Source organism: Magallana gigas, chromosome 5 (assembly GCF_963853765.1).
Source record: "Magallana gigas chromosome 5, xbMagGiga1.1, whole genome shotgun sequence".
Classification (NCBI taxonomy): Eukaryota; Metazoa; Mollusca; class Bivalvia; order Ostreida; family Ostreidae; genus Magallana; species Magallana gigas.
The window spans coordinates 49,141,726-49,165,757 of NC_088857.1; the positions used below are offsets into that span (position 1 = coordinate 49,141,726).

The 24,032-nt window shown below is 31.8% G+C and overlaps 1 long non-coding RNA gene across 2 annotated transcripts; it reads right to left on the minus strand.

Moving 5' to 3' along the window:
• Positions 1-17,291: 17,291 nt before the first annotated feature.
• On the minus strand, positions 17,292-19,643 carry LOC136275881 (uncharacterized). Of its 2 annotated transcripts, none has more exons than XR_010714376.1 (3): positions 19,514-19,643; positions 17,809-17,925; positions 17,292-17,543 (listed from the first exon to the last, which is right to left on the minus strand). It is a non-coding gene; the product is annotated as an uncharacterized lncRNA (long non-coding RNA). The 2 variants fall into 2 exon arrangements; XR_010714377.1 differs by having other exon boundaries at positions 17,809-17,928; positions 19,514-19,591.
• Positions 19,644-24,032: the final 4,389 nt, after the last annotated feature.

The following is a 24,032-nucleotide window of genomic DNA, read 5'->3' on the forward strand; positions in this document are numbered from 1 at the left end:
GGCTTCCAATTGTTTCCGCCTTAGCAAGATGCAAATGAATTTTTTGAGGTAAGATAAATCGTCTTTTTATAAATTTATCACTCTCATTTATATATAGTACTCTTATTTGAATATCGCATTTAATATGCAGGTTCAATATGAACGTTTATTTACTTATCTGAATAAAAGTAGGTCTTATTGAATGGGAAATTCGATCCATATGATTATAAATAAGCAGTGTGGGTTTATTGGGTTTTTTTTTTAAAACACCCAACATGACTTCTCTAGATGTGTATTTGAACTAAAGAATAAAACCTTATGAAAAGAATGTTTTCACTTTACGATATCCAAGAACAGTTCTTATTATTTAAAGCGTTAATTCTACAACCAATAAAACTATCAATTTGACAAATGAATATAAACACGCCATGGCTCATAGCTGCAGGTCTGAAAAAATTTGGATTCACGAATTGGGGGCTACAATGCCTTCCAAAGTACAAAAAACTGCAAGTTAATAAATGCGGTAGCTTTGGACTAATTAATCTTATTTCTAACACATTATCTGGAAAAAATTATTACCATTAAATTCTTCATTCAATTTACTACTGATATTTGTACTTTACTTGCCAAAAAATTTCTCTTAAACACGCTACCGACCTTGAAAATTGAAATTTGTAAAATTCACGTCGTGATCGAGAATCGCCATTTTAACATGTAAGCAAACGGCACCACTTCAAGTTACGGGGCTATTGATGTTATTTAAAAGAATATCAGAGACAAGTAAAGTTATAATATCTATAGAAAACATTTTCCAAGGAATTTTTTCCAAATATTTATAAAGAATGTGTTCGCGGCTATGTTAAGGCTGCCCGATTAATTTCACAGCGATATGTAGAAAGTCACTTGTCTGTACTTCATAAGATATGACGTCATAGTTAACTTTGACGTCACGATCTGCATTCCTTTCGATCGTTCTTGGGGAATGTATCGTAACGTAATAAGTGATATTTATTGTGCATAATAAAACCGCTTCATTCCTTTACATAGACACTGTTGTAAATACTAGTGATACTAAATTCAATATCACCGATATGGAGTATAAAAAAATCAACAGTTTTAAAGCTTCGTAATAGGTCAATAACTATTCATAAACTAATGGTTTTGAGACTCCCCCTGCTACGTGTAATCTAATGAATAGTGATATGTATGTGCATTATAAAAACGACTGGGCACAAGTGAAAGATAAAAACAATCTTAGTATATTTTACGTGAAATCGGGAGAGAAAATACTTACCACTGTGAATCTTGCTGGGGGAAACCTACCGATTGGCCCGATTTTGTGTAAATCGAGCCTAAAAGGTAAAAATGTGCCTAATTTCGATGGCGGTGCGAAATGTTTTGTCAATATTTCAAATAAACGAAATATTTATATGAACCCCCAGCAAGAACTGCAAAATACATTACTTATCGAAGGATTTTTCATAAAAATATTTTTGATTTAATGTCATTATTCACTTGTGCCGATGCGATTTTTATTGATTATTTACCGTGTTAGAATACACCCGTCACGTGCTTAAGAAAAATATATGACGTCACAAAAATACATCAAATATATAGTGTTGGATGCCACTGTTAACTTATGTAATAAAAGTTTAAAGAAACTTGCTCGGTTAATGTATTTTTCGATAATTAAAATAGTATCATTTTTCGATATATATTTAGCTTCGGACAGCCTTAACATAGCCGCGTTCGGAAATCAGTTTAAGCAGTAACACTGTACCGGATAATTATGCCAGTGCCAAGGTGGCATTTTTCACCCGTCTAAGCTGCATAAAAAATCAAATATGCCATATGATATACCATTGCATAAGAATTTTTTTTAATGTATCCCACCTATCAAGTGAGATATTTACCAATTAAAAATAGTTTTTCGATAGAAAAAAGGTTTACTTATAGGATATTTGAAGTTTTCTACCGAAATTAAATAACTTCCTAGAGGAATTTAATTTCCAATCGGGTGTGAACAAAACCCCCAAAGAATTTTAAAATCTAAGAGAAAACCTTAAGAATCAAATTCCTGCTGGAAATACTTTTGCCCTTCTTGAAATACATGTATAAATCATATATGATTTCTTAATAACCCATATGATTTTAATATTTCTTAAAGGTAAATTATTTCTTCTATGAAATTATTATTTTCTTACGGGCTATTTACTAATTTTAAAATGTTAATATATCACCTGTCCGGTGACACATACATGTACTAAAGACAAAAGTAGATGTATACTCTCTAATCAATGGTCTGTCATTTGGTATAGATGGATTTTTACGAAACTGCATCTTAAGCGGGTGCTTGGCACTGGAACTATCCGACACCGCGTTCAATCCAAAACTATCAACATTTTTTTGTGTGACATGAATTGCTGGTTTTTTTATACTAATGGAGGCAATATAGTTCTCGGGTTTATTACATTTTAAATATGTTGCCCTTTTTTATATTGATACATATTTTGATCATTTCTAAAAACTTAACTTTTTAGTGAAAGAAAATAATAGGTTGTTCTTTCTCCTGATGCACATTTTAACAAATTTTTTACAGAAAGGTTACGTTATTTCATCCTTTTTTTAATGACATTATGCAAAGTTTTAGATATGATATATGAAATATTGATTGAAAATCGTTCGAAATTATTCGAGATAACAAGGTGGCCTATCAATTTTAGTTCATGGCTTCTCTGTCACTGAGGAGGAAGTTTTTGGAGAAAAGGACACAAAAAAATCCAGATTTATAGATTTTCTCATTATCCATCTGGTGGTTTTTAAACAAACATGTAGATAAATGAACCTAAGTTTATCATCTCCGCATCGCTGCACATTCTTAACTGGCAATTATTGTTTGTTTTCCTTTTACGTATGATTTATCTCTTTTTTGGCATTGAAAAAAAACCCCCTATTTACATCTAATTTAAGGTATTGGTATTAACGGTATCAGTGGAGCATATCAAACTTGATGTATATGTTCTGGTGCATTCTTTTTAATGCAAATATTTTTTATTGCCATTCATTAACTGATCTTCGCATAACAATATGCCAAGATAATTAAGTTCATTTAAAGTTTTGAATTTTATCAAAGCAAGATAAAGGTAAAACTAATCAGGAACGAAAAAGAAGGGAAAAAAAGCCTTTGGCCACATCGCTTACCCGCACAGCAGTCATTTATATCTACTACAGTTTTAATGTATAACCTATTTAAAATTAAAACAAGGTCTTTCTGAAAGAATGGTGAAATACTGTTTTTATATTCAAGCTCTTAGCTAATCTTGACAGACATAAAGAAAGAACTATATTTGACATGGTCAAGTACATGTATCTACCACCAATTTTAATCCATATATAAATGTTAGCGTATAAAAATCAATTTTAGAAAACATTACACAGTGGATATCCCTATATTAATCAGCTGGGTGTAAGTCTTGATTATCAACTAACTGTATATCGACACCTAAATGTGGCCATTCAAGCAATTTTCAAACAAATCATTGCCAATTTCCATCATAATTTAAATTTTGGAGTAAAAACCACAGGTCTGCTTAAATGCGAATTTTATGTTTTTGTTCATATAATTATATCTTAGGAAATCATAATCTATGGTTGAAGGCTTCATGGACATCATAATCATGTATTTAGTTTTTAACAAATATATATGGGAGTAGAGCAGAAGATGTTCTAAGATTTAATACATTTTAACTATATGGCCATATTGGCCCCACCCCAGAGCCTGAACCCCTGACACAGGGGTCATGAATTTCACAATTTTGGTTCAGGGCTTCATGGACATCATAACGATTCGTTTAGTTTTTAACAAATATATATGGGATTAGAGAAGAACATTTTTTTCTAAGATTCAATACATTTTTACTATATGGCCATACTGGCCCCACCCCAGTGCCAGAACCCCTGAACCAGGGGCCGTGAATTTCACAATTTTGGTAGAGGCTTCATGGACATCATAACCATGCAACCAGTTTTTTCCCCACATGTGTGGAGGTAGAGAAGAAGATTTTTGTAAATATAGCTTTTTTGCATATTTGGCCCCACCTCTGGTGCCCCGGGGGGTGAGAGAGCCATGAATTTCACAATTTTTGTTGAGGACGTCATGGACATCATAATAATGCATTTAGTTTTTAACAAATATAAATGGGAGTACGCAGAGAAGGAGATTTTCTAAGATTCAATTTTTACTATATGACCATATTGACCCCACCTTAGAGTCAGAACCCCTGACCCAGGGGCCATAAATTTCACAATTTTTGCAGAGGGCTTCATGGACACCATAACCATGCAACCAGTTTTTTTTCCTCACATGTGTGGGAGTAGAGAAGAACATTTTTGAAACTTTGGCTTTTTGTTTGCATATTTGGCCCCACCTGTGGTGCCCCGGGGGTGAGAGAGCCATGAATTTCATAATTGTTGAGGGCTTCATGGACATCATAATAATGCATTAAGTTTTTAAAATATGTGAATGGGAGGAGGAAAGATTTCCCAAGATTTAATACATTTTAACTTTGTCCATATTGACTACACCCTAGAAGCTGAACCCCTGACATAGGGGTCAAGAATTTCACAATTTGGTTGAGGCCTCATGGACATCATAATCATGCATTTAGTTTTTAACAAATATAAATGGGAGTAGAGAAGAAGACTTTCTAAAATTAAATACATTTAACTATAGGGCCATATTGGCCCCACCCTAGAGCCTTAAATCTTGACCTAGGGGCCTTGAATTTCACAATGATTGAGGGCTTCATGGATATCATAATAGAGCATTAAGTTTTTAACAAATATATATGGGAGTAGAGAAGAAGATTTTCTAAGATTTAATACATTTTTAATATATGGCCATATTTGCCCCACCCTAGAGCCTGAACCCCTGACACAGGGGTCATGAATTTCAAAATTTTGGTAGAGGGCTTCATGGACATCATAATCATGCATTTAGTTTTTAACAAATATATATGGGAGTAGAGAAGAAGAATTTTTTTCTAAGATTCCTGTCTTTTTTGGCGCGTGGCCTTTTATAAAAACATTACAGTTCATTCTATTGTGTAGATTAATAACATGTTTACACATTACTTGTGTCACAGTTTAACTGTGGCACAAGTAATATGACGTCAGGCAATTCTGGGGTTGATAATCTAATAATTTTTACAATATAGCCATATTGGCCCCACCCTAGAGCCAGAACCCCTTAACCAGGATTTCACGATTTTGGTAGAGAGCTTCATGGACATCATAACCATGCAACCAGTTTTTAGCTCACCTAAGCTGAAAGCTCAAGTGAGCTTTTCTGATCACATTTTGTCCTTCGTCCGTCCGTCCGTCCGTCTGTAAACTTTTTTACATTTTGAACATCTTCTCTAAAACCACTTGGCCAATTTCAACCAAATTTGGCACCAAGAATCCTTATGGTAAGGCAAAATATAAATAGCAGAAATGAAAGACCGATCTTTATTCAAAGCGGAGACAACATCGAAACTGTAGAAAAAGGGGGTGCATTTTTTAAATCTTCTCCTCAAGAACTACTGAGTCAAATTCAACGCAATTTAACATAAATAATCCTTAAGGAAAGGAAATAATAAATTGCAAAAATTAAGGGCAAATCTTTTTCCGAGTTATTACGAAAATACTAATCGGAAGGGGTGGGCTTCGATCAGTTTATAACTTCGAAATATACAGACAAAATATACAGACAAAAATCTTTAAAAATATTCTTCTACAAAATCAATTGGCCAGAAAAGCTGTAACTTGTGTGGAAGCATCCTCAGGTAGTGTAGATTCAAGTTTGCCCAAACCATGATTCCCGGGGGTACGGTGGGGCCACAATGGGGTATCAAATTTTAAATAGAAATGTATAGAGAAAAATCAATAAAAATCTGCTTCTCTAAAACCAGTGAGCCAGAAAAGCTGTTACTTGTGTGAAAACATCTTCAGGTAGTCTAGATTCAATTTTTTTTTTTTCAAATCATGATCCCCGGGGGTAGGTTGGGGCCACAGTGGGCGAGTCGAAGATTTACATAGGAATACATTCCGAAAAATCTTTAAAAAATCTTCTTCTCAAAAACCAATTGGCCAGAAATGCTGTAACGTGTGTGGACGCATCCTCGGGTAGTGTTGATTCATTCTAGTTTGTTCAAACCATGATTTCAGGGGATAGTCTGGGGCCACCATGGGGGCGGATATTTACATAGGAATGTAAAGAGTAATATCTTCTTTTCGAAAATCAATTAAGCAGAAAGGTATTACTTGAGTGGAAGGATCTTCAAGTTGATTAATATATATAGAGAAAAATCTTTAAAAATGAAATAAAAAAGGATGAGACTATAATTGAGGGATGGCAAATTTTTACATAGGAAATAAATTTAATCGCTCTCTCTCTCTCTCTCTCTCTCTCTCTCTCTCTCTCTCTCTCTCTCTCTCTATATATATATATATATATATATATATATATATATATATATGTGGATAAATAAAGCCATGGTACAGCAAAAAATACTTAAATAAATAAAACAGAATGCGACAGTCCAAATTAAATAAATTGTTTACTGATAGCGCTCTGTCGGCTCTTCAGAGAGTTATACAAAATTTTAGATAGATAGATAGATAGATAGATAGATAGATAGATAGATAGATATATATAGTCTAATTATAGATATGCAAACATATTGATATTTGTTGATTCTCAGTTGTTTAGACTGTGGCCGTCGATAATTCTTGGGCCACACAAGGGGTTCAAAGTTTGATGTAGGTTCATATCTATATGAACAGTTTTTTTTGAGAATGGTAATGCTCAATATGTGATATAACTATGAAAACATCTAGTTACAAAAGGGGCTCAACATAAGAACATGGTAGAAAATTTTGAAAAATCTTTTAATACGTACAGGATCTGTTTTACTCATTCATTGTCCCCATATTTTGGATAAGACTTCATGAAGCTGATCTTATTATGTCTAATGTTGCTTAGGGGAGCGATGTGGCCCTTGGGCCTCTTGTTTCCTCACGTGTTCGGGAGTAGATAGGAAGATTTTTGAAAATTTGGCTTTTTTGCATATTTTGGCTCCACCTGTGGTGCACCGGGGGTGGTAGAGCCAACCATTTCACAATGGTTCAGGGCTTTATAGACATCATAATAATGCATTTAGTTTTTAAAAAATATAAAAATGAGAGTAGAGAAGAAGATTTTCTAAGATTTAATACATTTTAACTATATGGCCATATTGGCCCCACCCTAGAGTCCGAACCCCTGACACAAGGGTCATAAATTTAACAATTTTGGTTGAGGGCTTCATGGACATCATAATAATGCATTTAGTACAATTTATTCAGAACACTTTTTTTAAACAATGCCAAATTTAGAAAATTACTATACGATAAATTTTATATAATTTACATTCATATGAAATTTGTTCTTCTGTGAGTGAGTTCGTAGAGCAAATTATTGTAGTTATAATAATTAACTTTTTCTTTCTTAGAAACTGCTTAAAATATGAACACAATTGCCGATGTCCTTATGAAATACCCATTTCTCTTCCCAATAGGTCCGCCCTATATAGACCTGACTAAAACCATGCTAAAAGCTGTCAACTTACTGATTTAATGATGATTCAAATGGCAACCAAAACTGAGTGAAACGTAATTTGTTTAAGATTATGGAGAGGAACATATAGACAACAGTGCTGATTAATTCCGGCCGGGCAATGGATATAGTGTTATGATATTCTGATAGCTGTTTTTGTGATTGTTTATGTGTGACACCAGAGAGCACGCGAGACACGAGACTGTCCAAAAAAGACATTGGGAATGTCCAAGACGAATTCCTCGATTAATCGTAATGCAGCAAGTGGTTGTGCAAGACTTGTGAACTATGTGGTTTGTACGAGCTTTGATTTCGGTGAACAGTTAACTTTTGTCCATATCCGTCTGCACGTTTTGTGATTAAACTGCAATACATGATTTATCTGCAGCAACAAATTGTCACAGATTGGTTGAATAATTTTTCTAGAGTCTCATCACGATTTGTTCATCATACTTGTGTTTATATTCATTGTATTGCTAAAATGTGTTAAATACAAAGTTTATTAATTTTAACTGGTGTCCTTTATAAGCATGTTGTAACTCCACTTTTAGAGTTCTAATTTTGCTGCTTTTAATGTTTTAATGTTTTGTTTACTGCCAGTAATTTTTTTTTGTATTTTAAATGAAAAAGCATAGCATAAGTAACCATAATTAAATGATTATTAATGTTCATTAATTTAATTTCGTTATATTTTTAGGCTGCTTATTCTACTATTCAACTATTAGTCTGTTGAGTCATGGCGAACGGACAATATCAAGGTTATGTGCTGCCACAAACCATCTCACAGATAGAGCAGTCCCTTCAAATGTTAAAAAAAACCCAAAAACTTGTCTACGTCTCTCTATGTTCGTTTGAATCGAATTTCCTTAACCCCATAAAAAACTGATCATATAACGGCGCCCTCATTCTTGACGAACAGGATAAAGATGGACTTTGATTGATAGAGCCACAAAATGCAGTGTTGCGCCATCACTGCCATAATCAAAACATACGAATAAGGAAAACCCACAATCTGATCGATGATAGTTTATAAATCTTTTAAAAATGTCTATGTATTACCATTCTAAAAAACCCAAATCAAGATTGTTAATGTCAAGATATAGTTATTAGTTTTAGCGTTTCTCTTTGGGTTTACATCCATTATGGCGTCATAATTAGTTTGATTTATCATATTTGCTAGACTTTATGACTAAAAGGTAATAATGTAGAAAAATAAAACATTTTCCTGGCTTTTCATTTTGGAAAGCTATAAAATGTAATCCCGTCATTTCTTCATTTTACTATCATTTTAACGAGGTCAAGAGCATTCCATAACTAAGCTATTGACCTAGATAAAAAATAGTTATTTCGTTCTAATATAACTAAATATAAACTAAACAATTTTCATGACAATTCTTAAATTGAAAAAGGTTGAAACACTTATAATTTAAAACATCAAACTATTTTGTTAGAAAACAAAGTTAATCTGTAACAAAATGTTATTATTTGATGATGATATTTAACAAAATGAAATTATTTCAGGACACAAAGAATAGTAAATTATATGATTCTCATTGTATCATAACTGTTTCGATCATTGATTGATAAAAAAAAATTAACAGTCCAGAAAATTTTAAAACTTTAGAAAATTTTATGCAAATCTCTAATATAAAGAAGTATTTTACTTTTATTATTCCTGTTCAAGCAGTTTTCATAGGAAAAAAAATACAACTTATTTCCTCATACGTTACTCATGTTATTATATGTTCCTCATATGTTATTCACGAGAACTTGTGAATTTTGTTTTATCGTTTTTTCGTTTGTTATTGTGTGAAGTAGTCAGAAGTGTATCAGTCACAACTTTCTTGTAAAAACAAAGCTATTAAAAGACTGCCCAAATTGGCCCTGAGATCATAAACATATGCATAAAAATTTAATATCTGATAAATCATATGTAGTATCGGGAAAGTAACGAATAGATGTATACAATATAAACGACCTACAATGTATGAAACAAGAAAATTTGTGAAGATAAATTTGCGGTCGTGACGTTTGTGACCTACTTTGGTTTAGTAAAAGCAAAATAAAATCGTACAAAAAGCTGGATGAAAATAAGGGGGTCATTCTACACAGAGATGCCCAAACAAATACCTGAGTTCTGCGACAAGTTAATATTATTAGCAGTAAAGTGTTCTTGATCATAAAATTCAATTAATTAGCATTTAAAATGTATTATTCACTGATGAATGTCATCCCCGTAACAAGAATCAATTTTCATTTTAATCAGTCAAATGATCTATATCAGTATATTTCATACATCCCAAATAAAATAAAATGATGCAATTAAAACCGACGTAAAAAATTGTGAATCGTTTAGACTGTTTTAGCGGTATGCAGAAACAACGCCCTGTTTATTAAATTCTTAAGTTTGTACATTATGTCTTTGTTCTTTTAGGGTCTAATTTGTATCATATCTTTATTATTACGCTTCGAACCCACACTTAGAGTCTTACTAATTTAAAAAATACAAAAAAATAGTATTTCTGTCTACTGTTTTGTAATATATTGCAATTTTTAGAGTGTGTTATGGTAATGACTTTGGCGTACGGTAATGACAAGACGTTAAGGTAATGACCGTATACACAAAATATATTATTAGCAGACGTTTTTAAAACCATTAATAAGAGAATCGTACACACAAAAACGAAGTTTTATTTAAAAACATGAAATACAAAGCATTAGTTTTGTCAGTTTAACATTTTGTATTTAAACATCAACCACTTTCACCACTTTATCCCAGTCGGACTTAGAAAGCTGATAATGCCCAGAACCAACCTTAGTCGGTTCACTTATTTCACAAATAATTTGCGAATGATTGTACCACAATATATCTGGAATCATGGGCCAAAAGTATTGGTTATTTCCGATTTTGTGCATCACTTGGACTTCAACATCATCATCATCAACGTTTTGTACAACACCAGGATATGGAACATCATCATATAAAACAACACACCAGTTCCCTACTAACTGGCTATCTATAAACTTTTGGAAAGTGTCTTCTGAATTTTCTGTTGATGTAGTCGTAGAGGCTGTCGAAGCTTCATGAGTAAAGGTGAATGGATTGGGTGTAAAACAAGAGCACATGTCTGGTTTTTGGCAAAAAAAGCTCAGGACACGAACTTGAACCGCACAATTTCTATTTGTAAACACCTAAAAGTAAAGCGAGATTACATAATTTGCACTAAATAATAATAGATTACATTTAGTAACACATTAGAAAAAATGTTTACATGGTTAGCTTACCTGGTGAAGTTTCATCGTCTGTGGTACCGTGTCTAGGTTCAATGGGAGATACTTCTGGATTGGCTTTACATCTGACTCTGTAATGAGAAAGAACTTGATTGTTGTCCCAGTGTTTTATAGAGCAGACATCATGGTTTTAGCATCTTTAAATACTCCCGCCATGCGCAACGACAGCATCAGCCGACCGTTTTACTGCACCCGCGATTCCATCTGCTGGACCCTTACCATGCCCTGCCTCAAGAAATGTCCAGTTGCCGATCTTAAACCCAAGATAAAAAAAGTATGACGATAAGAGATAGAAGTTTGCTTTGCACCTATACTGAGTGGTCGGACCGTCGCTAACAAAGTAGACAGTATCTATTGTGGAATGCACATCCTTTACATGGGCAAGAATAGGTTTTAGATGAGCCCATGTTGCAGGGGGTCCGTGCTTATTGTTGTCGGATACAGTGCAGAACGACAGGGTGCATTCTCCTTTGAAGTACACCACACCCGTGTGTAAAGTAACATGAGTTTGACTAGGACCAAAGTGGACACTTTGAATTTCTTCGTTATATTTACAACAGTAATTTTCTGAAAAATCAATATGAATTATGATTTCATTTTCTGACATATTTTCTTTAAGTTTTCGTAATACAGCATATTGGTGCTTTAAGTTGTATAAATTTCGGCAAGTTTTCTTAAGGTTGGCCTGAAAATCTTCAACTAATGTCTTGACTGTGCCTTGCTCTTCTTCTCTGGTAGTCATGGATGTAGTGTACTTTATTTCTTCACCTTGTACCTTTTTATCTTTCTCGACCCTACAAGTTGTCCCTTTTTTCCAATTTATCTGTTTTCCAAGGTCATTTTCAAGAACATCTACGGTAATCACCTTTTCTTTGCATGTTGGGTATTCCTTATACATGCACGTCTTGCTATCTGAGTCACAGCAAATCATATCTGCGAGGACATTAATGTTTGACGTCCCAATGATATCCAGATCCCTTAATCTGTCTGCTTGGTATTCAAGATTTTCATGTTTGATACACAAGCATGTTTGCCTGTCCTTTTCTGTTGCTTTTACTGCCCAAAATGGTTTGACTCTACAGAAGAAGGAATATGATATTCCCATTTCTGGGTTCTCACTTAGAAATTTAGCATGTAGGCGTTTCATATCATCATTAAGAAATCGTTTCTACTTCTTTATCTTAAACCGGGTGATTGTTTCTTTCTTCCCAGCAGAGGACCGGCTGTTGTCAGCCCTTTGCAGATTTTGACTGCTGTTTGTATTCTTTTAATTCTTTTATTTCCGGAAGTTGAAGATTTTGTGCTCATTGCAGTAAGAACTCTTTTTCTTGAGTATCCGATTGCCCCAGCAGCGACAGATTTTAGTCTGTACTTTCGCGATAACTTGGAAGGTAAAATGTCTTGGAAGGTAAAATGTTGTCAATTGCTCTCTTGGTTTTTCTTTTTCTGGCTTGTTTATACTTCTCTCTTAATCCTTTTATGATTGCATGGTGAAAGTTCAACATACCTTTTACTTCTTTGGAAACACTTTGGCCTCTGAGTAATTTTTTTTAGTTTTTGTTCTCGGTGAGTCTGTTACATTTCTCATATATTTTGCTTTTTCTCTGAGCAAACGTTTTCTGTACTTTTCAATGTCTTTTTCTTTCTTTTGTAGTTTATCTTTCAATTTCTTTATTTGACTTTGCGCGGTCCTTTCTTACTTTTTTCCTTCCTGAAGATTTTTTTTAAGTCCACTGGAAAAGCAACGGATGTTCTTTCATAGGGGGATTCAGGAGGAGTGTTTCTAGATAACAAATTTATGATATCTTTGTCCCTTTCTCTTTTTGATTTGTTCTCCATCTTTTACGCACTGCTCTTTCTCTCTTTCAGTCATCTGTGGTACATTTTTCAGTTTTCCGCTTTTTTTCTCTCGACTCATACCTTTCTTTCTTTTTCTGCTTGTAAATATTTCTGTTTTTGGGATCGTTCTTCTGTCGCTCTCTCCATCTTCTTGCTCTTGCTTTTGCCGACAGTGCCATTTTATGTGAGGATGCTTTACTACTTTGTTTTGTAAAATAAGAAGCTCCTTTGCATGTAACAACTTATCAAACGCATCTGCTACAAGACCTGCCCAAATATGGAGATGTTGATCGCTGGAGCTGCGTAAAAGGCCAACCAGTGTTTTCTATGATAAAACTGTTAATTTTTCAGTTCTGATCAAATCTTTAAAAATTATAGTTTCTTCAAGGTTAACATGAAATAACATATAAAATACACATAAAATGTTATATAATTCAAAAAGATATTATAGTTTTTTATTTAAACTACTATAATATTCAGTATATTTGTGAATTACTTTCTTAAATGATAAAATATATTTATATAAATGAACTGAAAATCATCTAATTGTCACTACCGTCACATATTGGCATTAACGTAACGAGAACGTTTCGAAAAAATGGTCACGGTAATGACCAGTTTCGGTAATGACAATTATTTTTCTTTAATGACCTAAAGGGCCCATCGTGTCCTCATGGCTACTGATAGCGTCTGAATTGGTTATGAATTTAGTCAAATTTATCGACGACTTATATAATTTTCCGCTTAAGGCTAAGGTGTTTGAATTTTTTGCATTCGGTAATTACACACAATAAACATACTAGTTATTATAGTTTTAAAATGTTAAGACTAAGTTTTAGATACTTACATCGTTCTCCAAACTTCTACCCTGCATCTTCTACATCAACTTTCCCGGGTATAATGAGTCACGTGATGTTTATAAAAAAAACGCGCCTTTGTCTTTCGGGAACAGTGATTTTTTAAGTTATGTTACGGTAATGACAAAAAAACATAGGACAACTTTTACAGTACCCGCAACGTTACTTTTAACAAAATAAACGATAGGATATGATTCACGCACGATAGGATAGCATTAACGCACGATAGAACAGTATACACGCACGAGAGGATAGGATTAACGCACGATAGAACAGTATACACGATCGATATGATAGGATTGATACACGATAGGAAAGGATAAACGATGTTCATGATAAACGTATAATCGCTTTAAACGATATTTACGAACAAACTGATAATGGCAGAATTTGAGAGAGAACACGTACAAATGAAGATTTACGTGGAATTTCTTTTTAGTAACAATTGCCGAGTTGTTAATCATCGTGCATCATTTATAGAATGTATAAAAATGACCAGTTAATTTTTTTTCAACTAAAATTATGAGCTTTAATGATCAATAAATTTTCTGTATTCTTAAAATTGTTTTCATTACCGAACACCCTAGCCGATCGCCGCGAATATTTCATCCCGAGATTAAATCACTCGGAAAATAACAGGTTTCATTATCTAAATTTAATTCTTGTATAAAGTAATATAAAATCTATCATAAATACATTTCTTTCTGTATAAGAAAATGATGCATTAAAAACGAATTATTACAGACAAGTTGAATAAATATTTACGCAGATACACATTCCGCGTACGATTTGTTAACACTGTTTTCATTACCACATACCCTAGCTGATTGTCGAGAACATTTCAGCCTGAAATCAAATATCACACGGAAAATAACGGGTTCAAATACAACTCGGGTTTTAATTAAATATAAATAATATCATAAATAGTTTTGTTTCAGTAAAATATGATCCAACGAAATATATATATATATAAAGACAACAATTGTAAAAATCTTGAAGCTTCAATTTCCAACGAAATAAACATCTGTCAAGTGGTACCAACTTATACTAATAAGATCAATTTATGTGCTATGACATTTTTAAGATTGTTTAAATAGAAATGATCGCTAAGAACAAATTAGCGTTAGCAAAGTAGTTACATGTATAAATATAGGAATATGTATCGAACTTTATTTGCACAAATCATTGTAATATATATATATATATATATATATATATATATATATATATATATATATATATATATATATATATATATATATATATATATATATTAAACGATAAACCTGATAGGATTAACGCACGATAGGATAGGATTAACGCACGATAGAACAGTATACACACACGATAGGATAGAATTAACGCACGATAGAACAGTATACACGCACGATACGATAGGATTGATACACGATACGATAGGATAGGATTGTAAAAAATAACGTTGCGGGTACTGTAGATTGACTTTTTAAACAAATAAAAAGTAGAAATTGGGATTTGCACTAAAAGCATAAATAAGTATGTTATCAAATACTTAAAAGCTTTTAAAATTACCATACGGACAGTAACTTAATATTTTTAATGAATTATATGCATATAACCAAGACCTGGGACATCGTATTTTTTAACATCTTTGATACTTTAATTAAGGAAGAAAATAATTATGTTGTGTTTTTATAAAGTTTTATGGCCAATATTAAGAGTAAAAGCATTTATATCTTTCTTTGATTGAAAAAGCGATTTTAAATTACTTCAATTTCTTAAGAAATTTTGATAAACATGCGGGACACGATTTTGGGCATCTGTGTGTAGAATGACCCAAGGCAGGGTTTTGATATGAATAATGCATGAAAAAGAATTAATGGAATGGGTGATGCATTATAAAAGATAACAATTTTTAACATGCTGCCGATTAGGTCATAGCTTATTTATTACAATTATCGACATGTTTAAAAATACTTTAATAGTTTAAAATATTCATATGAATCTATTTATGCAAATCTATACTACTATATTAAAATAATAGACTCGAATTTTTGAGCTTTAATACAGAGAAATCGGAAGAGTACTGTCTTTTGTTTTATATGTTTTAAACATCATTGGTACATGACGGTTACCAATTTGTTTTTTATTTTTTCTCAATCAAGTTTTGCTAATTAATAATCAACGAAAATTCCTTTCAAAAATCCGGAAATCATTAGGATTTTTTGGATTTTACAATCTTGCACATGTGCATTACATTCACGCTAAATCACGGAGGACTCTTTAGTTTATGTTTTCACAATAGCACATTTGCATGGATAAACTCAGAAACGATATTACAAATACGTGTAAATTTTTATTTGAAATTTCTGATATATTCTGTCCATCAAAGGAAATACGGGTGATAACTCAGTGCATTTATTATAAAAAATCCCGAGAGTTCCGAATGTCAGCATGATATGTAAATTCGAAGCGAGTAAAAAAAAGTATGTGAAAAAGTGTTGAATTTCTTATTGATATGAATCAAATTTTTCAATAAAAGGTATTTACAGCCTTAAAATGGTTTGTTATGAATAATTTGACTGTTTTTTTAATGCAGCTTCATTATTTTTCTCCAAAATCGTTTTGGAGCGATTCTGCAATGTTTTGCTACAATACATGTAATCTATGGGAGACATTTTAACTGTGGTTAAGGCCTGCTTCGGGACACAGTTAGATTATTATAGCTAAGCAGAGTGTAGTGAAATTTATAGCATTATTGTAGGCATAAAACTTGATTATGTAAATGTCAACAATACAGTGTGTCGATGTATCTCTTTCGCAAATGTCTGATATCATATGCAATGCCAACCCGTGCACACACGAGTCAAAATCTAGTATATGTTTAACAAGATACGATCTCGTTACGAGTAACGAGTAGGTCTTCCGTTCAATTTTTTAAACGATACCATTAAAATATCAATGAAATATCAATGGGTGTGGCTATGAGTTTTATAAACTGATATAGTTACGATCGACAACTTTGCTTCTATAATGCATTACAAAATCGTGATCGTTTTTAAGGTACGTGTAAGAGACTTTACGAGTCTCTTGGACCCTAATTAAAGGGGCCAGCCCCTTTTTCTTGAGTTTAGTAAAAAGGTCCCACGAATACTAACATTTTTTGTTCTTACAACTATATAAGATTTTTGTTATTTTTGAGATACAAATGATTGAATATTTTAGGGGCCAGCCCTCCAGATCCTTAATGGGGACAGCCATTGGTGCTTGGATTAATGGACTCGATTAGAATCATAAATGTAAACATTTTCTCTTTTACAATGCTTAACAAAATATGTCTCCTTTTCTAGATATATTGCGTCAAAGTTTCAGTCCTTTGACCCCTAAAAATCCCTAATTACGTAATAAATGGACGTGGCATTGATTTTTTCTGATAGATATTGTAACGATGAACAACTTTGCTTCTATAAAGCATTACACGTTTTCTAAATTTTCGTGTTATAATTTTGAGTGCATGTGAGTGCGTGCGTGTTTGTCGGTGTGCTCCTTTGCTATAAATTTTCTTTTCTGTCGTATTTTTCAACATCAGGTTAGAATCTTTACAACACATTTGCTTGAGATATTTTGTATCAGTTTTAGAAGGACAAATCAAGTTAACATAATCATTCCGAACATGTTAAACAAAAACGAAAATGCAAAACTCCAAGAAATATCTTTCAAGAGGTTTAATTCGCAAAAATATCCATTTGTTTAATACAATCTGTTAATATAACTTGTATGGAATATTCTTTTTTTTTATAAAAGTTCAGTCTAAGCCGTTAATCGTTTCCATTTGGTTAGTATTCGTTTTATTCGCCACAACAACTAAATTTGTGCCAGGTATTCCCCTTGATAATGGTGTGTTTATCTTCGTCCGATAGGTCCGATACCTCCATAACCTTGATCATCGCCATGAAGTCCGTCTGAAACAAAATATTTCTGCAAGTTTGGTGAAATTTGGAGAATTTTTTTGACCCCCCCCAGCCTCCTTAAAGGTATACAAAGTACCAAACTTATAACTATCTTTCAACTTCATATTCATAAATTTGCTAATTCATGATTTATCAATTCATATTTTCCAAACTTAACGGTTAATTTTAAAGAGTCAATCAAAATCGAAACACTGCTATACAATCCATTCTCGTTAAAAAAAACTTACTTACAGAGTAATCATTATTATGTACGTACATATACTACAACAGATTCCAGTCTTGCCGTATCTGTAGTCACAATATTTTCGCCCTCCGCATCGTCTATAACGAGAACATCTTCTCCACCAGTAGCATCGTCCAGTTGAAGGATATGCTGCTTTGTAAAAAAAAAAAAATAGAGCATAAATCAATTCAAGCGTCAATCCAAAATGCACGTTTAACGTGTATTGAAAAAGCAATAGAATGCATTATACAACAGAAAAGCAAGAAGGAAATAAAATGTTACATAGAAATTGCTGTAAATGTAATAACAGAAAAAAATCAGATCTTATTACGATCACCCTGAAAGACTGACTATCATGCAATAAGCATGGATAATTTTCATCTGAAATAATAGAATACAACAAAATTTTACTAAAAATATGTATTAAGGAACGACAACACTTTGATTAGAAATTAAAACGCACGCCATATTTGTCTCATTGCTTATCCGAAGTGAAATATGATTATTTAAAGTTTTGATAGATATTTGAAGTTTATTTCCTTGCTTATCGTATGCTGAAATTTATATCTCTTTTGACTGCATTATTGCTGGGAACACGAATTCAACCAATATGAAACAAACTTATTTCAACAAAACAGCTTTTCGATAACTGTAGGTAAATTTTTTGCAATTCTACTGAAAATTTTATGAAACCTGTCCTATTTTTAAGATTGGATAACAAATAGCCTATTGATGCTTTATAACAAGTCTGGTTGCAATCGGTCTATTGATTTGTTAAAAATGTATGCAATAGATGCAATTGTAAAAAAAAAATCAGTGTTGACGAATTTAACGATAACGACGCACAAACATCACTGACAATGACATTATACCCTAAGCCAAATTTATCAAATAAAGATGTTTCAATCCATGACAAATTCGGGTTAACCAATTTCAAAATTCAGAAACACATGATTTGTATACTTTTTTAAAAAGAATCATTTTTGGCCAGTAGAGGGATCAGGCTACGAGATTATTTTATTTCAACTTTTTTTCATACATTTAATGTTGAGTTTTAGTTTGAACCGATCAAACATGTACTTATGTTGATAAATTGGATATATTTAGAGTTCCTTTTCATCACATTTTGTTTTTTAAATGGTATCTTCTTTGTTTCAGAATTTTGATACTATTGTCATAAATGGAAGATTTGCATCAATAGTTGCATCGTCCAGAATATTTTTTGAGGGGTATGTTTTTTTAACCCCCCCCCCCCCCACCACCAAATTTACATATATGTAATGAAAAGGGACGTTTTTGATTATTACAAAATCAAATATGCGTACAGATTGAAATCATCCAGCATTATTCTAAAATGATTTTATCTGCGAAACAGGAATCGATATTATGATTGTTCGGCAGATCCGATTCCAACTACGCAAACGTGATATCAATCAGAAAATACCGTTTTTATTTCTAGTACCATGAAGTTAAGTATAATTAAGTGACCTAACTAATAAACTTGACCCAACCCCCTTTTTTCGGGAGGGGTCTAATAATTCATTAAAAAACATTCAACGTCTGAACGCTGATAAAAAAAAATAACATTTTGATTTTATATTAAATGAAATGTCCTTAAATTAAAGATAAAACAAATTAATATATATTTATAAAAGAGATGTGCCAGTTGATTTCTAATCTTTTATTTACCATTAACTAAATTTTTTTTTCATGATAAAATTTATTTACAGAGACTCACCCGAGGCAAAGGACGCCAGACAGACAATAAGAACCAGTGCAAGAATAGTGTTCTTCATTTCGATTCTGATCTTCACAAATACCCAAATCAAAGTTATCCCCTTATATATGCAATCCTTGCGCAAGCTTTTCCAAGAAAAGCTTTTGTAATTTTTTGCCTCAGCAAGATGCATGTAAATTCTTTGAGGGAAGATAGTCTGTCCTTTTAGAAATTTATCATCCTCAATTATATTTAATGTGTTAATTTAATTATTGCATATATTATGTACATGAATAATATAAAGGTTATTTTTAACAGCAAAAATAAGTCATTATACCGTCTAAGTTAATGGGAAACCCGACAAATATAATAAAAGATACGCAATGTCTTTTTTTTAACACTCAACATGACTTCTCTCGATTTATATTCTAAATAAAGATTAAAATCTTATTAAATGAATGTTTTTACTTCATGATAGACTTTTAAACACCAATTTGAGAATGCAAATAAATATATATTCTAAAAATAAAATTATTTACCACCAATAAAATGATTAATTTGACACATAAATGCAAAAATACCATTGGTCAAATCAAATTATTCGTTATCAAATATATTTTAGTCAAAATTACACTATACTACAAGGATGGGGCATCGATGTCTTATTCATTTTGCACTTTAAAAGCTTTAAATTTCTTTTTCTTTTTTCTTTTTCTTTTTATAACTAAATGTGGAACTTTTTAAGAATCTACATAAGCAAACTACTGAATATCTTACATTTTAACTGTAAGCGTTATAACTATTTTGCGTTATTTTAATTGAGTAAATATTTCGGTTATTTCCGTTAATTTAAATTCAACATAACTAGTTATAAAAAATAAGATTTTCTTCTGTATTCTGATGTCATTTATCACAAGAAAAGTTTATACAGAAAGGTTAGACATAATTTATTTTTTTTTGACGTCATTAGATACATGTATGATGTGAAAAAAAAGATTGAAAGTCGTTCAAAATTATTCAAGATAACAAGGTGACCTATCATTTTTAGTTATTGGCTTCTATGTAACTGAGAAGGAAGTTCGTAGTGAAATTGACCAAAAAAATTCCATTTTTTTTTTTTTTTAGATTTTTATTATCATCTATTATATGTTTTTTATACAAACATGTACATAAATAAACCTAAGTTAATCATCCCCGCATCACTACACGTTCCTGACAAGCAGGTTTTGTTTGTTTTCCTCTTATATCTTATTAATGGCTTTTTTGGCACCAAAAAATTGTTGCACCTTATATAAGGTAATTTAATCGACGCAGTTTCAGTGGAGCATATCATACTTGATTTTTTCTGTTGCAAATATTCCTTATTCCCTTTTAATAATTATTTTCTCGACCAAACGATATTTCACGATAATAAAGTTCGTTAAAACAAAAAAGTTTCATGTATTAGGGACGAAAAAAAAAGGAAAAACAAGACGCTATAATAAATTTTGGCCAATAAAGTTCTTGGTCACAATAACATATTTAACGCCATCATAATAAAATGCATGATATGATTATCCAATTTGAGTTCAACTTGTAAAGACGTGCATATATAGATCGGAAAAACAGTTAAGATTAGGGTATGTACCTTAAAAAAGTATAAAAGAGAGACATACATTATTTCATTACTAGCAATGACTAATGCTGAAGACAAGGACTTCATGACAAAATATTTGGTATATGTTTACAAAGGATCATATTCAATATCCTGCGTTGATTCAAACATTTTAAAAATGGGTGTGCGTATTAATCTTTTTGACCTTTTATAGTGTACATTCAGAAACGGTTAAAAAGATCAGTACGCACATCTGAACACTGAAAATGTTTGGTACTTGACCAACACCTAATAAATAGCATTTCAAATTTATCGAATATTTTATTTTCACAACGCGTTATTCAATCTGTATGCACACACCGTTGCAGTTATGAGATAATATGTTTCTAAAAATAGTGATTTATTGCTTTAATGAAATATTTGCATTTTCAGATAATAATATATCTTCTTATTCTAAATATCTATATTAGAAAAAAAATCTTTCTTTGATACCTGGTCAACACTTAATAAAGAGCATTATGTAAAATTTATCGGCTATTCTCATTTTGTATGCACATATGTTTGCATTTATGAGACTGTATCTTTCTAAAAATAATGATTTATTGCTTCAATAAAAATATTTGTATTTTCAGATAATAATTTTGTTATTTTAAATTTCTATATTAACACAACTATCAATATAAACACCAAATCTTCTTTTGAGCATCGACAATTATTAAAAAATGAAACAAACCTTTCGTTTTTCATTTTCAAAAAAAGGTTGAAATATTTTCTTAAAATATATACCCGTTTAATTTAAAGTAATATATACCTTTGCAACAGATACGTTTGCAACAGGAACAGATCATGATAAACCGAAATCAACCGACCTTTATAAAATAATGAACAAAACAACATTCCTACGGCGGCGTGGAAGGGCCAGATGAAAAAAAAAATCTTATTTGTTTGGACGAATTAGGAATCATTTGGACGAATAAGCTATTTGTTCGGACGAATAAGCTATTTGTTCGGACGAATAAAGAATTGTTTGGACGAATTAGGATGTGTTCGGACGAATAATTAAGTTATTTGTTCGGACGAATAAGCTATTTGTTTAGACAAATAAGTTATTTGTTCGGACGAATTAGGATTTGTTCGGACGGATTAGCTGTTTGTTCCTCCCCTCCAATCAAGAAAATTTTCAGGATATGCGATGATCTTGACTTTTCACATCTGCGTATCCATGATTGAGAATGCTTTCTCTCTTTCTCTCAGTTTTAATATTTAACTTAATCTGACCAAACAACTTATTCGTTCGAACAACTTACTTATTTGTCCAAACAAATAGCTTATTCGTCGGAACAAATCCATTTTCGTCCGAACAACTAACTTATTCGTCCGAACAAATACCTAATTCGTCAAAACAAATAACTTTTTTGTCCGACAAATAGCAAATTCGTCAAAAAGAAATATATAATTCGTCCGAACAAATCCTAATTCGTCCGAACAATTTAGTCCCCCACCACTTTTTCTCGCAGCAAACAATAGTTATGTAAATAATTGTATTTTTGTGTTGAATGCTATAATTTTATACGCTTATTTATCTGATTGCTAATTTGATGTATAGTACATATATGTACATGTTCATATGTAATGTTGACTTTGATTGTGTCTTAATGTAAACCTCTTGAGGGTATTTCGATTCTTTTTTTAAATGTACCGAATATATAACCTACAGGACATAGAGTCAACACAAGAAAGTCACGCATAAAAAGTCAAATTGATGTCATAACCATTTGTCAAATGATAACTAAATAACGTACCCAAATGTTGTTTTCATCAGTTGTTGGAAACAAGTAAAACCCTCTTTTATTTTTAGCTTAATTTAGAAAATTTGCTGAAAAGGATAAGGTAACGAGTCGCGCCGACCATAAAAACAGCCTGCACTTACTTTACCTTTTTTCGGTGATGAATTACATTTACAGGATTTTTTCTCTCTATAAATTCAGAGTGATCTCCCGTTATATGTATAGAACAGTACAGTATAAATAAACATTTATATTATTATGTAAAAAAGGAAAGAAATATATCTCAGATTAGCCAAAGAATAAAATATCAAAATACCATTTATCTTAACATGATACACGTTTGCTTAAGGCAAGAAAATTAGGGGAGAAAAAGTAATCAAACTAGTGAAACTGTTAAACCTGGATTTTTATAAAATCATCTTCTGACCGACCACGCCTGAGCAAAGCCTTTTCAATGTTCATTGCCCCACCTTATCCGTGAAGTAAATATTCTTTTGCCTACATGATGCAAAATACCAACTTTCTTTTGCTAATATTTTTTTTCTTTTAAGTGAGAAAGCAATATTTAAGGAACAACAAATATCTAGCATAACTTTTGATAAATAGTCTAGCGGATAAATTGATATCACCCAAACAAAAATATAGGCATAATTAAGGTTAACCCTCCCTTGATGTTTGTATATTTCTAATTTTATGTTGATCATTTAAAGACATTCTTTTTTCAAGCAATTCAGTCTTATGAAAGTGTAATAATTCCTGTTGTGTCAATAATTTTCATTGGTTTGATTTTGAAATTCTTCAAGCGCTAATGGAACTTTTTTAAAATACATTTATTCATTTAGTTCGTCTAAAATATGTCACATTTTTTGAAAAGATATAATCTGAATGATGCTTTTGATGTATTACATCAACAATTTTCTTTTTTCAAAGAACAATTTTATATCATGTAATCATTTTACTGAATATATGCCAATCAGTTCTTTTTTAAATTATCCGTATGATAACCTTTGCTGCAATAATAAACTTTCACAAGATAATTATCTAAAGCATTAAGTTTAATATATTAAATATCATTATTAAATATATCCATACAACGTCATTAAAATACAAACGTCACTAAAATAGCATATTTGATAAGCTAGATTCCATAATATTTTTT